General features: G+C 46.1%; 1 protein-coding gene across 20 annotated transcripts in view; it reads right to left on the minus strand.

Moving 5' to 3' along the window:
• Positions 1-16410, minus strand: part of SNRPC (small nuclear ribonucleoprotein polypeptide C) — a 73111-nt gene that overhangs the window by 16877 nt on the left and 39824 nt on the right. For 10 of the 20 annotated variants that reach the window (XR_011388700.1, XR_011388708.1, XR_011388702.1 and 7 more), the window contains one exon: positions 12768-12810. The exons of 6 other annotated variants lie outside the window; for them this stretch is intronic. The gene's annotated coding sequence lies outside the window, so the exon portion shown is untranslated. Of the gene's footprint in view, positions 1-9374; positions 9504-12767; positions 12811-16410 lie in introns of all 20 variants that reach the window. 4 more of the 20 variants (XR_011388701.1, XR_011388707.1, XR_011388705.1 and 1 more) reach the window with 1 other exon arrangement.

Consider the following 16410-nt stretch of genomic DNA (forward strand, 5'->3'; position numbering starts at 1 on the left):
AATCTGTTGTAGCCCCAAGGACAAACTTTCAGCCTGGGCTGTTGATGACAAAATGACCTGCCTCCCTCTTAGCAAAGGGAAATAAGAGTTGAGAACTCAAGGGGAGGAACTTTCTGTTCTTCTGCCCTACATTCTCTGATGATGTAGTTGCAACCAAAATAATAAATGCTACTTCATTTAAATGCTTACATTCTCCTGGGTGTTTTAAATACATTAATTTACTTAATCCATTCAACAACTCTTTATTCGTATTTTAGATAAGAAAACTAAGCGCTAACCAGGTTAAGTACCACAAAGATTACTTTCTGGTTTTAAGGGAAAAGTTAGCTGCATAAAGAAGTTATTAACATCTAACTACCCTATGGCAGTGGTAAATCTTAGCATTAATTGTTATGTGTTTTCTGTTGGAATGCCAGCAGAGTATACATCAAGTATGGTGTGTTATCACGAAAAATGTTTAACTTGGATCCAATCAAGTGAAGCTAAAGAAAAGCAAAAGGCATTAGGCAAATTCAGAAGGCAGACATTGGATAGACGGACCTCTTTCCTTCACCAACTCAGGAAAAGGTGTCATTCTAACTTAAAAAGTTTAAAAAGATTATTTATTTATTTGAAAGGCAGAGTGACAGAGAGAGAGGGAGAGCCAAAGATATATTCCATCCGCTGATTCACTCCCAAAATGGCCACAGCAGCTAGGGCTGGGCCAGACACCAGACTAATGAAAATACCTTATCTAGGAATGTGAGCTTCTAAATTGTAAACTGAAATAAACCACCATCCTTCCTAAAAACTTTTTCTTGGGTATTTTACAGTTACAGTAATGAAAACCTCTCTCTCTCTCTCTCACACACACACACCCCACATTTCCTGAATCTATTTTATAGATGCATAGAGTACTCCACTTTTCATTATTGTAACCAAATACTTGCACCACACTACTTTAAAAAGAAAAGAGGTGGGACCAGCATTGTGGCATAGCAGCATTCCATAAGAGCACTGGTTTGAATCCCAGCTGCTCCACTTCCAATCCAGCTCCCTGCTAACACACCTGGGAAAGCAGTGAATGATGGCCCAAGTACATGGGCCCCTGCCACTCTCATGGGAGATTGGGATGGAGTTCCAGTCTCCTGCCATTGGCCTGGTCTGGCTCTGGCCATTGAAAACATTTGGGAAGTAAACCAGCAGCTGAAAGATCCACCCCCACCCCTACTCTGTAACTCTGCCTTTCAAATAAATAAATATAAGAAAGAAAAGAGGTCTGTTTTGTCTCACATTTCTGGAGGTACAAGTTCTAGCCATCATCTGATGATGGCCCTTTCTTGGTGCAATATGGGGTAGCAGAGGGCATCCCGTGGTGAGACCAAGACTGTGAGTGTATATGTGTGTCTGGTCTCTTTCCTTCTTCTTATAAAGCCACCAGAATTTGGTCATGGGGGCTGCACTCTAATGACTGTATTTAATCCTAATCACTTCCCAGAGACTCCCATTTCAAAAACACCATGGTTAAAATAAGTTTCCTCCCTCCTAGTTCCTCCCAATAGGACTTAAACTTCAAAACATGAAGCCTCGGAAGACACTCAAAGCATATCCTAAAAACACGTAAATTTCATTATAATAATGTACCTCAATTTATTTATTCATTTTTAAAAGATTTAACTGGTGTGGGGGCAGGAGAGAGAGAGAGAGCGAGCAAGCGAGAGAGAGCTACAAGCCAGGAGCCAGGAGATTCATTCCAGTCTCCCATGTGGGTGGCAGGGGCCCAAGCACTCGGGCCATCTTCTGCTGCTTTTCCCATTCCACCAGTAGGGAGCTGGATAGGAAGTGGAGCAGGCAGGATGTAAACCAGCACCCATATGGGATGCTGGCACTTCAGGCGGAGGCTTTACCCACTGTGCCACAATGCTAGCCCCTGTGCCTCAATTTACTAACTAGTTCTTTACTAATGAACAGTTAAATTGTTTCCTACCTCTTGAAGTTATAATGATACCATAGTACTTAGTTAATTCATATTCACTCAAATGAAGTCAAATTCTAGATTTGCTGGGCTGAAAAGCTTTGCATTTGTAATTTTAAAAAATACTACTGGGGCCAGTGCTGTGGCATAGTGGGTAAAGCCACTACCTGCAGTGCTGGCATCCCATATGGGCGCTGGTTCCAGTCCTGACTGCTCCAGTTCTGATCCAGCTCTCTGCTATGGCCTGGGAAAGCAGTAGAAGATGGCCCAAGTCCTTTTGCCCCTGTACCCACATGGGAGACCCAGAAGAAGCTCCTAACTCCTGGCTTCAGATCAACTAAACTCCAGCCATTGCAGCCAATTGGGGAGTGAACCAGCGGATGGAAGACCTCTCTGTCTTTCTCTCTTCCTCTGCCTCTCTGTAACTCTACCTTTCAAATAAATAAAGAAATATTAAAAAAAAATTCTACCAAATTGCCCTCCATTGTGGTTGTATTTCAGAATATTTTTCTATCCTTTCAATATAACATGTTTAAAATGGCATTGTATTAGTATTTTAATTTCTTTCTATCATGAATAAAATTGAGCATTTTCTTCTCATATGTTTAAGATTCCTGGGTAGGACATTTGACCTAGCAGTTAAGCCTATCCTTGTTCCACATTTGAGTGCCTGAGGTCAATGCCCAGCTCCAGCTCCTCACTCCAGCTTCCTGAGAGCAGCCTCTAGGAGCCAGCAGTGATGGCTCAAGTGGTTGAGCTCCTGTCACCAACGTGAGAAACCTGGATTGAATTCCCTGTTTCTGGCTCTGGCCCTAACTCAGCCCCAAGCATTGTAGGCATCTGGAGAGTTAACTGGCAGATGGGAGCTCACTGGCTTGTGGTGGAATGAGGAGATGAAAAGGTCATGCCAAGATGGCCGCTGACAACAGAAATTGCCTGGCAACAGGCTGTGATTGGATGGCTTTGGAAACCACATGGCAAACGGAGCCTGCCTGGCAACAGGCTGTGATTGGTTAGGGCATAAACCGCCCCTTGACCAGATTGGCTATCTTGGCTGTATAAGCTGTTGTACCAACTGGAATAAAGGAGTCTGAGGGCTGCTCCCCTCAGGCCCGCTTTCACCCAACTCCAGGGTCTGTGTGGTGACTCTGCGCCTCTTGCCCCCACCATGCTCCTCCTCTCAGAATGAATCCTCTCAGAAGAAATCAACAGCAACACTCGCTCACTTGCTCTAAATTTAAAATGTTTTTCTTAAGATCTATTTCTTTGAAAAGAAAAGAGAGGGAAAGACAGAGATCTTCCATCCACTGCTTCACTCCCCAAATGCCTGCAACAGCCAGGGCTGGGCCAGGCCAAAGCCAGCAGCCAGGGATTTCATCGAGGTCTCCCGTGTGGGTAACCGGAACCCAAGTACATGAGTCATCATGTGCTGCTTCCCGTGATGCATTGACCAGAAGCTGGATCAGAAGCAGAGGTGGGACTCAAGCAGATATGGGATGCAGGCATCCCCATTGTGCCACAACATCTGCCCCCCAAAATTTTTTAAAGGAATCTTAAAGAGTCACCGAGCCAGGGCCGTGCTGTGGCATAGCGAGTAAAGCCTCCACCTGCAGTGCCGGCATCCCATATGGGCGCCAGTTTGAATCTCAGTTGCTTCATTTCTGAGCCAGCTCCCTACTAATATGCCTGGGAAAGCAGTGGATGATGGCCCAACCGCTTGGGCCCTGCACCCAAGTGGGAGACCTGAGAAAAGACCTGGCTTCAGATTGGCCCAGCTATGGCTTTTGTGGCCATTTGTGGATGGAAGACCTCTCTCTTTCTCTTCCTATCTGCCTCTGCCTCTGTAACTCTGCCTTTCACATAAATAAATAAATCTTTAAAGAAAAAAGTAATAGACTTCTATGTACACTGCCTTCCTATATCCTCTGTCCCTTTCTCTATTACATTGTTAATCTCATACTTTTCTTGATTCGAGTAGAGAGCTCTACATATTAAGGAAATTAACTCCTTGTCTGTCATATTAGTTGCAAATATTTTTCCATTTGTTATTTGTCTTTAGCTTTATTTTGGGTGGTTTTATCACGAAAATTTTTTGAATTTGTGTTTTGGCCAGACTTATTCATCTTTTCCTTTATGACTCTGGGTCATATATAGAAAAGCCATTTCACTGCTCTGAGATTAACTTTTAATTTTTAAAAAATATTTACTTATTTATTTGAAAGGTAGAGTTACAGAGGGAGAGACAGAGAGAAAGGTCTTCCACCCGCTGGTTCACTCCCCAAATGGCTGCAACGGCCAAAGCTGGGCCCATCCGAAGCCAGGAGCCAGAAGTTTCTTCTGGGTCTCCCACGTGGGTGCAGGTGCCCAAGTACTTGGGCCATCTTCCACTGCTTTCCCAAGCTATAAGCAGAGATCTGGATTGGAAGTGGAGGAACCAGGACACAAACCGGTGCCCATGTGTGATGCCAGCAGCACAGGCAGTGGCTTAGCCTACTATGCCACAGTGGCAGCCCTGAGATTAACTTTTTAAAATTCTCTTCTACATATGCCACATGGGTGGCAGGGGCCCAAGCCACTTGAGCCATCCTCTGCCTTTCCCAGCTGCATGAGCAGGGAGCGGTGACTGGAAGCAGAGTGGTGAGTGGGAACTGGAACTTGTACTCCGACATGAGATATCTGCAATGGCAGGCAGTGGCTTAACCCACTGTACACCAACACTGGTCTCACTCCATCCTTATCCTTGCTTGTCTTCTTCTCTTTGCATATTGGCCTCATCCTCTTACAGCCTGGCTTTCCCCATACCCCCAGGTAAGACAACCTCAAATATCTGCAAACTTCCATTCTTCCAGCATTTAATGTCAGAAACTGGGGCTGGGGAAGACCTAAATGGCCAGGTTTAGGCCAGGAATCCTCCCCTGTTGGGTACAGGTGGGAAACTGTGCTTAAGTAAACTTTAGGGTGTGAGGGAGGAGTACATAAAACTTGGAGGGGTCCTGCTGCCAAAGAAGTACAGAAAAGCATCCCGGAGCAAAACTGGTAGGTACCGCTGCTGCCACTGGGCATACCTAACACAGCTTGCAAAACCCAACTCAAAGGAGATACGAGTTTCAGGTGGCAAATTCTACTGTCACCACTGGAGGACTTGGGCCCTGCATTCCTTAATCACCTACTTCTACCTTTCCTCAATTCTCCCAGACATTTCCCCAGTGCTAAGGCACAAGAAGTAATACTTCGTTATTCAACATTCATGTACTGAGTCTCTACTTGGTGTTTAGGTCTGTATTGGCCACCATCAGTGGGAAAATGAATAACACACTGTGCCCGCCATCAGCTTCAGTGTGGGAGAATGAAGAATTACAGCGCGGTGTGGCTAGATGCTTTTATCAAGAGGCAGTATCGCCTGGTGCTAATGAGCATAGCTGCCCATATTTGAAGCCCAGGCCCACCACAAGCTCTTGCTTTGATCTTGGGGAGGTTGCTTGTTGCTTAACTTCTTTGGGTCTCAGCTTCCTCTAGTCTAAAAGAGAAACAATATTACTTCACAGGATAATGACTGTGAGGGCTGATTAAAATCATTCTGAGGCCGCAACTCAATAGGCTAATCCTCCGCCTGCGGTGCCGGCACACCTGGTTCTAGTCCCGGTTGGGGCGCTGGATTCTGTCCCGGTTGCCCCTCTTCCAGGCTAGCTCTCTGCTATGTCCCGGGAGTGCAGTGGAGTGCAGTGCTTGGGCCCTGCACCTGCATGGGAGACCAGGAGAAGCACCTGGCTCCTGGCTCCTGGCTCCTGGCTTCGGATCAGTGTGATGCACCGGCCGCAGTGTGCCAGCTGCGGCGGCCATTGGAGAGTGAACCAATGGAAAAGGAAGACCTTTCTCTCTGTCTCTCTCTCTCTCACTGTCCACTCTGCCTGTCAAAATAAATAAATAAATAAATAAATAAAATAAAATCATTCTGATAAAGCACTTAGCACTGCATGGAAAGCATTGCAACACTTGGTGTGCAAGGTTGGGACTGTCAATAACAAGAACAGGTTCCCAAAACCCAGGTCCCTTGAATGCCAAGTCCAGGACTCCTTCCAGGCCCCTTTAGGGCAGCACAGGAACTGAGCCCAGTAATTCAGCGGCATTTTCTCTATCCCAATAAAAAAAACTTCAGCATCATATTTTAGCCATAATTGGCTGCTGGCTCTTCCACTTGTTAAGTCATATTCAGAATTCACAATTATTAGTTCCATTCCTAGAGCCCAGGGCCCTGACCTGCAGGGGAGAGGCTGAACCTCAAAAGCATGCTTTCCTCTGGAGGCACACCTCAGAGGGGGCTGATCTGATAGGTGCTCCACTGGAGTGGATCACATCTGGTGTACCTTCCTCCCCCAACCCCCATTTCTTATTTTGGACTGAGAGCTTGCAGCCACAAAATGAACTGAGAAAGCTGAAACCTGATCTTTCTATTTGAGAACTTGCACAAGTGCACAGCAAGGCCTCCTAGGTGGGTGTAAACAAAGCAGTGGCTGGGAGCTCCATGATTGCAGCTGACTGTCTTCATCCATCCCACCCTCCAAGGGCAGCAGATTGGGAGGTGACCTGGCTGCAGCTACCCAAGGCCATGGTGCCCGGAAACAAGGGTTTCTCCACCTAGGCTGAATAAATGACAGCAACAGGAAGACCATAATGAGCATGCCCATCTGGCATCCGCAGCAGCAGACACTGTCCATCTTTGCCTGGCCAGGTGAGAAGGAAATAACCATTCATTAGTTCTGCTGCGATTGTCTTGCCTCCCTCACAGTAAACAGAACGCTTCTTGCTGAGAATAGGAAAGGCTGAAGTCCTGGGGTCTGAGGAACATGTTCTGTTTGAGCCTCTTTATTAATCTAAAGCCATTGGACCAACAGGTTATGGCATCAAGAGAAACCAGGCAAGCATTAATCACCCAGGCAGAAGAACGGGTTTGGCAGGGCGATTTTGAAAACTCCAGAAAGGAAGTACTACTCACTTTGGAAACGTGTTCTTTTAAGTAGATAGGATATTTCCTCTGAGCCTCTTTTACCAGCATCAGAAGCTGCCAGTTTGACTTAGGGGTGCCATACTGGAGAACCGGAAAGAGGAACCGAGGTGGCCTCTGTGTGGCTTAATACTCCAGCAGGATCTGAGGCTGTGGTTGGGAATGAGACTTACAGGTGCACACACGCACCCATACACATCCACCAGTCTACTGCCCCAGGGCATGTTGTCTTCAGTGGGTAGCTTTTACTGGGAGAGAAGGGAAATTAACATTTATTAAGCAACCTGTTTGTGTCAGCACTAGACAGTGTGCTTTTATCCTATCCCTCCTGGGATAGGATTCTGAAGGTTTTTGTTTTGTTTTGTTTTGTTTTTGCATTTTTGTTCTTTACTGATAAGAAAACTGAAATCCAAAGAAGTGATGTAATCTGAACCAAATCACATGGCAAATATGTGACAGACAGGATTTGAGCCCCGATGGCCACAGTCCAGTGCTCTTTCCATTGAACACATTGCCAGTACATCTGAGACCTTCACTATCTCATCTCGAGGGTAACTCACAGCAACTTCCCTGCTGCAATAGGGGAACCTCGTTTTTTCAGACAGGTACTTCAAAGTGCCAACATGTAGCCCCAGCTGCCCAGTTAGAAGGCCTTCCACATAGAAGGGACAGCTCCACCTACAGGTGAATCTTACTTTAAGTCAATTATACATCAATAAACCTGAATTAATTTCTAAAAGGAGTGGGATATATTATATAAAGAGCTTCTACAAAATAAGAAAATGACCATTAAGTCAAGTGAAAAGTACTAAGAAAAAAGAACTATAAATGTCATTTACACATGTGAAAAGACATTCATCCTCTTTCGTGACAATAGGAATCCAAATTGAAAGTCATTGAAATACTACTTATCACTTATTGGTTTGGTAAAAATCCAAAAGGTTGATCTTAGAATCGCCATGATTATGGATAAATAAGAACTCTCATATATTACCAGGCTATTTAAATCAAAACAATTCCTGTTAAGGATAATTTGATAATGATTATCAAAATTAATCATATATATGTTTTTAAAAAAAACTTTTAAAATCTATTCATTTGAAGGGGCTGGAGCTGTAGTGCAGCAAGTGGGTAAAGCCATCGCCTGCAGTGCCAGCATCCCATATGGGCGCTGGTTCGAGTCCTGGCTGCTCCACTTCTGATCTAGCTCTCTGCTATGGCCTGGGAAAGCAATGGAAGATGGCTTAAGTGCTTGGGCCCCTGTACTAGTGTGGGAGACCCGGAACAAGCTCCTGGCTCCTGGCTTCAGTTTGGCACAGCTCTGAGAATTGCAGCCATTTATGGAGTGAACCAGCAGATAGAAGACCTCTCTCTCTCTCTCTCTCTCTCTCTGCCTCTGCCTCTCTGTAACTCTGCCTTTCAAATAAATAAATAAATCTTTTAAAAAATCTATTCATTTGAAATGCAGACTGACAGACAGAAAGAGAGACATAGATCTTTCATCTACTGATTAATTCCCCAGATGCCTACAACAGTCAGAGCTAGGCCAGCCCAAAGCCAAGAGCCAGGAGCTCCATCTGGATTTCCCACCCAGGGGCCAAGAACCCAGGCACTGTGCCATCATCTGCTCCTTCCCAGGAACAGTAGCAGAAAGATGGGTGGAAATCCAAAGAAGGACTCGATCCCAGGCACACCAATATGGGATACAGGGATCCCAAGCAACAGCTTAATCTGCTGTGTGCTGTGTCATAAAACATCCTCCCATGTAAATGCTTTTTAAATCAACAATTTCATTTCTAGAAATTTATCCTACAGTTATAGTTACAGATGTGCACCATGACATATATAAAGATTACTCGTTAAAGCAGTGTTTGAAAGGAAGAGCAAAGTCTGGAAAATAAAATGCCCATCCACAAAGGGCCAGATAAGGAAACTATGGGCGTGGGGCACAGCGGTGCAGTAGGCTAAGCTTCCGCCGGCAGCAACAGCATCCCATATGGGCCCTGGTTCGTGTCCCATCTGCTTCTCTTCTGATCCAGCTCTCTACCATGGCCTGGGAAAGCAGAAGATGGCCAAGTGCTTGGGCCCCTGCACCTGTATAGGAAACTAAGAGGAAGCTTCTGGCTCCTGGCTTCAGATCAGCTCAGCTCTGGCCATTGCGGCCATCTTGGGAGTGAACCAGCGGATGGAAGAACTTTCTCTCTGTCTCTCCCTCTCTCTATAATTCTGTCTCTCAGATGGGAGATCTACACCATATGAAGCAATAGAAAACTGAGAAATATTTGTTTATACTGATATGGAAAACTCTCCAAGATATATTAATAATTAAAAAAACAGGGTACAGAAGAGTATTTATAGTTGATATCATCTATTTTAAGACTGAAATATTATTTGTATTATCTTATAAGCACATTAAACCTTTGCAGGGTTGGGGCTGGTGTTGTGATGTAGCAGGAAAAGCCACCGCCTGCGATGCCAGCATCCCATATGGGCATGAAAATTCATGTCTTGGCTGCTCCACTTCCAATCCAGTTCTCTGCAAATGGCCTGAGAAAAGCAACAGAAGATGGCCTAGGTATTTGAGCCCCTGCTACCCACATGGGAGAACCAGACGAAGCTCCTGGCTCCTGGCTTCCGTTTGGCCCAGTGCTAGCCTTTGCAGCCATCTGGGGGAGTGAACCAGCAGATGGAAGATCTCTTTCTCTGTGTGTCTCCACGCCTCTCTCTCTATAACTCTGACTTTCAAGAATAAATAAATCTTTAAAAAAATTTTCTCAAGGTGGGCATTTGGTGCAGCAGTTAAGATACCATGTAGATTTCAGCATCACATACTGGAGGACCAGGGTTCAAGTCCTAGTTTCACTCCAATTCCAGCTTCCTACCAAGGTGCACCCTGGGAGGCAGCAGGTGATGGCTCAAGTACTTGGTTCCCTTCCCCCCATGTGGGAGACAGGAACTGAGTACCAGGCTCCTGGCTTATGCCTCACTCAGCTACAGCTCTTGGGAGGTATTTGAGAGTTGAGCCAGCAATGAAAGACCTACCCCACCCCACTCAAGCCTTTCAATAAAATAAATAAATTTTTTGTTTAAAATCTCACAAAGGAGGTGCAAGAAAAAAGTAACCGTGGTATAGGGTAGAAATGGGAAAAATATCTCACTGTGTAATTCTCAAAATTTTGATGTTTATTACTTTTTGAAGATTTGTTTTTATTTGAAAGGTGCAGAGAAAGAAAGAATGAGAATCTTCTATTCACTCATTTATTTCCCAAATGACCACAACAGCCAGGGCTGGGCTAGGTTGAAGACAGAAGCCTGGAACTCCATCTGAATCTCCCATGTGGGTGACTGGGGCCCAACTACTTGGGCCATCTTTTGCTGCCTTCCCAGACACCTTAACAGGGAGCTGTATTGGAAGTGCAGCAGCTGGGACTCAAATCAGCACTCCAATATGGAATGCTGGTATTGTAGATGGCAGCTTAACCTGCTGTGCCACAACACTGGTCCCAATTTTGGCGTTTAAACTATATGAACACTGGGGCTGGTGCTGTGGCACAATGGGTTAATGCCCTGGCCTGAAGTGCCGGCATCCCATATGGGCGCTGGTTCGAGACCCGGCTGCTCTGCTTCCAATCCAGCTCTCTGCTATGGCCTGGGAAAGCAGTAGAAGATGGCCCAAGTCCTTGGGCCCCTGCACCTGCGTGGGAGACCCGGAGAAAGCTCCTGGCTCCTGGCTTCGGATCTGCACAGCTCTGGCCGTTGCAGCCAATTGGGAAGTGAACCAGCAGATGGAAGACCTCTCTCTCTCTCTCTCTCTCTCTCTCTCTCTCTCTGCCTCTCTTCTCTCTGTATAACTCTGATTTTTGAATAAATAAATAAATCTTAAAAAATAAACTATATGCCGGCGCCACGGCTCAATAGGCTAATCCTCCACCTGCGGCGCCGGCACACCGGGTTCTAGTCCCGGTTGGGGCGTCAGATTCTGTATCAGTTGCTCCTCTTCCTGTCCAGCTCTCTGCTATGGCCAGGGAGTGCAGTGAGACCAGGAGAAGCACCTGGCTCCTGGCTTCAGGTCAGCACGGTGCGCCAGCCGCAGCGGCCACTTGGGGGGTGAATCAACGGAAAAAGCAAGACCTTTCTCTGTCTCTCTCTCTCTGACTGTCCACTCTGCCTGTCCAAAAAAAAAAAAAAAAAAAAAAAAAAAAAAAAAAAAAACTATATAAACACTAAAAATTAAGTAAATAATTGTTCGTAAAAGGAAAGTAAACCACTTGAGAGGGGCATGCCACAGGACTTACTGCCACTGCTGGACCATTTCTCAAGATTGTACACAACCTACTTTCTTCAGGAGACTCATCATTGGAGGAAGTGACTCATATAATATGCAGTATCCCAACCTGACACCACAGTTAATAAAATAAATAGGAAAGCCATTGACTGAGGGAAAATGCTAGTAAATATACTTATTTCAAAAAAGACATACTTAAAAAACTTACAAATCAGTAAGGAAAAAACCAAAAACTATGTGCAAAAGACACTTCATCAAAGAAAATATTCAAAAGGCCAATAAACCCTTAAAAAGTTCCTGAAATTATTACTCATTAGGGAAATGTAAATTAAAGCCACAATGAGATACCATCACAAAAGCACTATAATGGTTAAAAGTAAAACACTGAAATGTGAAACGCTGGTAAAGATTAGAGCAACTTCCAGGGCCCAGGCCATCCCCCTCGTAAGCCCCTAGACAGCTCTTCTGCAGAGGACTCCCGCCTCTCAGATACTGGCCAAAGACAGCTCAGGAAGCCCAGTCTGACCAGCACCCAGCACAGCTGTGCCCAGCTAGCTCAGTGCTGTCCAGGCTCAGCTGTGGAATGCTCTTGTCTCCAGCTTCCTCATCTGCTCCACACCTGCTCCAGGCTGTCTGACTCTAGGGGTCATCTGGCCTCAGGGCGAGTTTGCAAACAACCACAGAACAGCGCCTGTGGGAGCCTGGATTCCTCACCATCCACAGGGCAGAGCCTAACTGAAGAGTAGGGGCCAGCACTGTGATATGGAGGTTAAAGCCCCAGCCTGCAGCACCAGCATCCCATGTGTGTGCTAGCTGGAGTCCCCGCTGCTCCACTTCCAATCCAGCTCTCTTCTAATGTGCCTGGGAAAGCAACAGAGGATGTCCCAAGTCCTTGGGCCGCTGCACCCACATAGGAGACCCAGAAGAAGCTCTTGACTCCTGGCTTCGGATCAGCCCAGCTCTGGCTGATAACAGCCATTTGGGGGAGTGATCCTGCAGATAGATCTACCTCTCTCTGTAACTCTGTGTATCTAATAAATAAACTTTTTTTTTTAAAAAAGATAGGGCAACTGAAACTCTCATATACTGCTGACAGGAATAAAAAATTGTACAGAGACTTGTGCAAGAATTCAAAGAAGCTGTTCTCATAATCACCAAGCTGGCAACAACCCAGAGGCCCATGCCAACAGAATGGCTAAACAAATCTGCACAAAGTCATACTAATCAACAACAACAGATACGCAGGACAACACAGGTGAACCTCTGCGTGAACATTAGGCTGAATGAAAGAAGCCAGACACGAAGGAGTGCACACAGTATGTTTCTAGTTATGTGGTGGTCTAAAACAAATGAAATTGATTTATGGTTGAATAAAATGAAGAAAAATGGCTGTGTTTGGGGTGTCAACTGGGAATAAACACCAGAGAAATTGCTGAGGCATTGGAAATTATGGAAATATTCTATATTTTGATAGGGGTGTGTGCTACATGAATATAGGCATTTGTCAAAGTTATCAAATTATGTACCTGAGATTTGTGTAGCTCATATCCACTGTTCCTCAAACGCACCCTGTAAATAAACAAATATTGACAGTATTGTAGCTAGTGGGTTAGACTTCAGTAAATGAAAAAATATATGGAGGGCACAAGGAGTCCTCTCGCTGACAGAACAGGGAATTTCAAAAATGGAGGGGATAGGCTTGGCATTGTGGTATAGTGAGTTGGGCTATAAGTATCCCATATGAATGCCAAGTTGAGTCCCAGCTGCTCCACTTCTGATCCAGCTTCCTGCTAATGTACATAGGAAGGCAGCAGAAGATGGCCCAAGTGCTTGGGCCCTCACCACCCACGTGGGAGACTTGGATGGAGTTCCAGGCTCCTGGCTTTGGCCCAGCCCAGCTCTGGCCATTGCAGCCATTTAGGGGAATGAATCAGCAGATGGAAGGTGTGTGTGTGTGTGTGTGTGTGTGTCTCCCTCTGTCTCTGTAACTCTGACTTTCAAATGAACAAAATAAATATTTTTTAAACAATGGAAGGGAGGGTGATGTACTATCTGATGTTGGGTTATAATCGAAGGTATCAGCATGAACTCATGGTTTTTTACAAATGTATAGTGAGCAACACCAGTTTTGATCATGTCCTGTGCAAAAAGAAGGAACCATGCCTATGCAGAACACTCCCCCACGTGCCAGTGGGGAGCTGTCATCACCCCGCATGGTAAAAGCCCCTGCCTAGCTCACTTCATTGAGCCAGTGCACAGAACCTTTTCCTGCTGTGCTTCTCCCTTGTGCCTGAGCACAAGCCAGTAAGCCTTTCCTGGGTGGACATTGGCCTGTTGTCAATTTCTATTTGCAAGTGAGTTAAAGAACCTGGAGTAGGTAACACCATTGGAAAAATGAAAAAACTGAAGGAGAGTTCCCACATGAGGACACTGGCAGGGTTAAAGATTAGAAATTCTCGGGGCCTGGCCGGCACTGCGGCTCACTAGGCTAATCCTCTGCCTGCAGCGCCAGCACCCCAGGTTCTAGTCCCGGTCGGGGCGCCGGATTCTGTCCCAGTTGCTCCTCTTCTAGTCCAGCTCTCTGCTGTGGCCCGGGAAGGCAGTGGAAGATGGCCCAGGTGCTTGGGCCCTGCACCCGCATGGGAGACCAAGAGCAGGCACCTGGCTCCTGGCTTCGGATTGGTGCAGCGCGCCAGCCGTAGCAGCCATTTGGGGGGTGAACCAACGGAAGGAAGACCTTTCTCTCTGTCTGTCTGTCTCTCTCACTGTCTAACTCTGCCTGTCAAAGAAAAAAAAAAAAAAAAGAAATTCTCGGGGCTGGCGCTGTGGAGTAACGGGTAAAGCCACTCCCAGCAGTGCTGGCATCCCATTTGAGCACTGGTTCTAATCCAGTTCTCTGTTGTGGCCTGGGAAAGCAGTGGAAGCTGACCCAAGTGCTTGGACCCCTGCACCCATGTGGGAGACTGGGAAGAAGTGCCTTGCTCCTGGCTTCGAATTGGCACAGCTCCGGCCATTGCAGCCATTTGGGGAGTGAACCAATGGAAGGAAGACCTTTCTCTCTGTCTCTCCCTCTCACTGTCTGTAACTCTACCTCTCAAATAAAATAAATAAAATCTTTTTTTAAAAGAAAGTGTGGGGAGCAGCCCGGACTGGACTGAGTTACTGGAATTGGGACTTATTCTATGCATCTGCTCTCCCACAATATGGCGCTGGGAGAGAAGTAAACAGCTTCCGCACAGCTGCCTCCAGTTCAACTAATAAACTGTAGGACTCGCTCCTGATTGGAGAGCAGCGTACTCGGCGTGTGGGCAGCCGAGTTGGGATTGGCGGAGGAGGACTATAAAGGAGGAGAGAGACGGCATGCACCAGGAACATCTAAGGGGAACATCTAGCTGAAGGAACACCTGTGCAGCCCCCCGAGAAAGCCGGCCGGCGGTGTGCCGCTCCCCTGCGGAAGTGGGGAATGTGGCCAGGGGGAACTGCCCTTCCACGGAGGTGGAAGGGATAGTAGCCAACCCGGGAAGAACCAGCAGTAAACCCGGGGAGGGCCGAGCAGACCAAAGAACAGCGCAGGGTCCTGTGTCGTTCCTCCATGAAGAAGGGGGAGCGACATAATGGTGCCGTGACTCGGATATGAAGCCTGGGCAGGGTTTAGTGTCGTTCCTCCATGAAGAGGGGGAGCGACAGAAAGACTAGACATTCTCTTCTGATTCTCTTGTGGTGGAAGTAAAGGAGTGGTAGAGGAGCTGGTTCAGGCAGACATGTGCCCAAATCTGCTCAAAGCCTGACTACAACTCGACTAGCTGTATCACTACTCAGGAGAGGCTAGGTCATGTGGCAGTGACAAACCCTGAAATGTCATCAGCTTGAGGCAAACATGTATTTGTTGTCCTCATTACTGAGTGATAAAGCCCAGTCAGCTCTCTTGAGTGGCTATCCTCCAGCTATTTACCCAGGCATCTGGGTCTTGTCCTTGGGAGTGTAGATGGGTTGGGTCCTTTGTTTCCAGCTGTGCAGATAAGGACTAGAAAGTGGACGTTTGTGTGTTTTAATGTTTTAAACCTGGAAATGCAGAACATTACATCTGCATTCCATTGACCAGAACTCAATCACATGGGCTTGCCAACATGCCTGGAGATCTGGGAAGTGTATCTTTCTGTGTGCTCAGAGAGAAAATAAAACAGTTCCGTGAATACCTACCTTTGATTCTGCCATACTAGCTATGCAGACTTGAGTGATTTCTTTAAACGTCTGTATTGTCTCATTTATCAAATGGAGACAATGACACTATACACAGTTGTAGTAAATGAAACACATAATATACAAGACATGTAAGGCACAGTACCTGACACACAGTAAATCAACAGTAGTAGTTCTGGCTATGCCAATTCCCTGGCAAGTGATGGAGACTGTTCAGGCCAAACCTTTCCATGTGATATCTATTTTCTCCATGCTCTCTGCCCACAAAGTAGTATAGTCAAGGGAAATGAAACTTTCGTTTCATCAAAAGAACAGATTACGGCCTTGGAGCGGGGCCAACAAGGCAGGATGTAATGTGAAGAGCAGTGTCACTTTGCAAAACAGGCCTTAATGCAGAGGCCTGGGTGTTGCTGAGATGGTCCTTCTTGTGGTTATTAACAACAGGTGTTGGCAAACTTCCAACAAAGTTGGGCAAGGAATCTATTCTCTACTGTCTGGAATGTAGAGGGTGGCGTTTGGGAGGTGAGGAGTTGGCAGCTATTCAGAGCTGACAACTTTCCCCAAACTGAATGCCACAGTAGATTAAGGTGGCCCAAGGAAGGCTTGTTCAAAGAGACCCAGTTAGGAACACCTTGGGCCTCCTGCTGACCTGAAAATCAAGACTCTATTTCATGGGCAGGATATAGGGTAGATTCCCCAAAATAATCATGTGTGGTTGTTTCTTTTCTCCAGTGCAGAAATGTCCCTTTCAGTCTGGAAATGGGGCACTGGAGCCAGCATGCTCCATTTCCTATATACAACCAAACCGTGATCTGGCCTTCCAATACCCAGAGATGTTTACTTTTCTAGCTTGTGACCAGAGTTGAGAAGTTCAGCAAACTTGGCAAACAATGTAATTTACGATGGTCTAGCCAAATTAATCCTGTTTTATATTTGTTAAATAAAAATCACAGGAGGCCATTGTTTTGG

This window comes from Oryctolagus cuniculus, chromosome 5 (assembly GCF_964237555.1).
Source record: "Oryctolagus cuniculus chromosome 5, mOryCun1.1, whole genome shotgun sequence".
Taxonomy (NCBI): Eukaryota; Metazoa; Chordata; class Mammalia; order Lagomorpha; family Leporidae; genus Oryctolagus; species Oryctolagus cuniculus.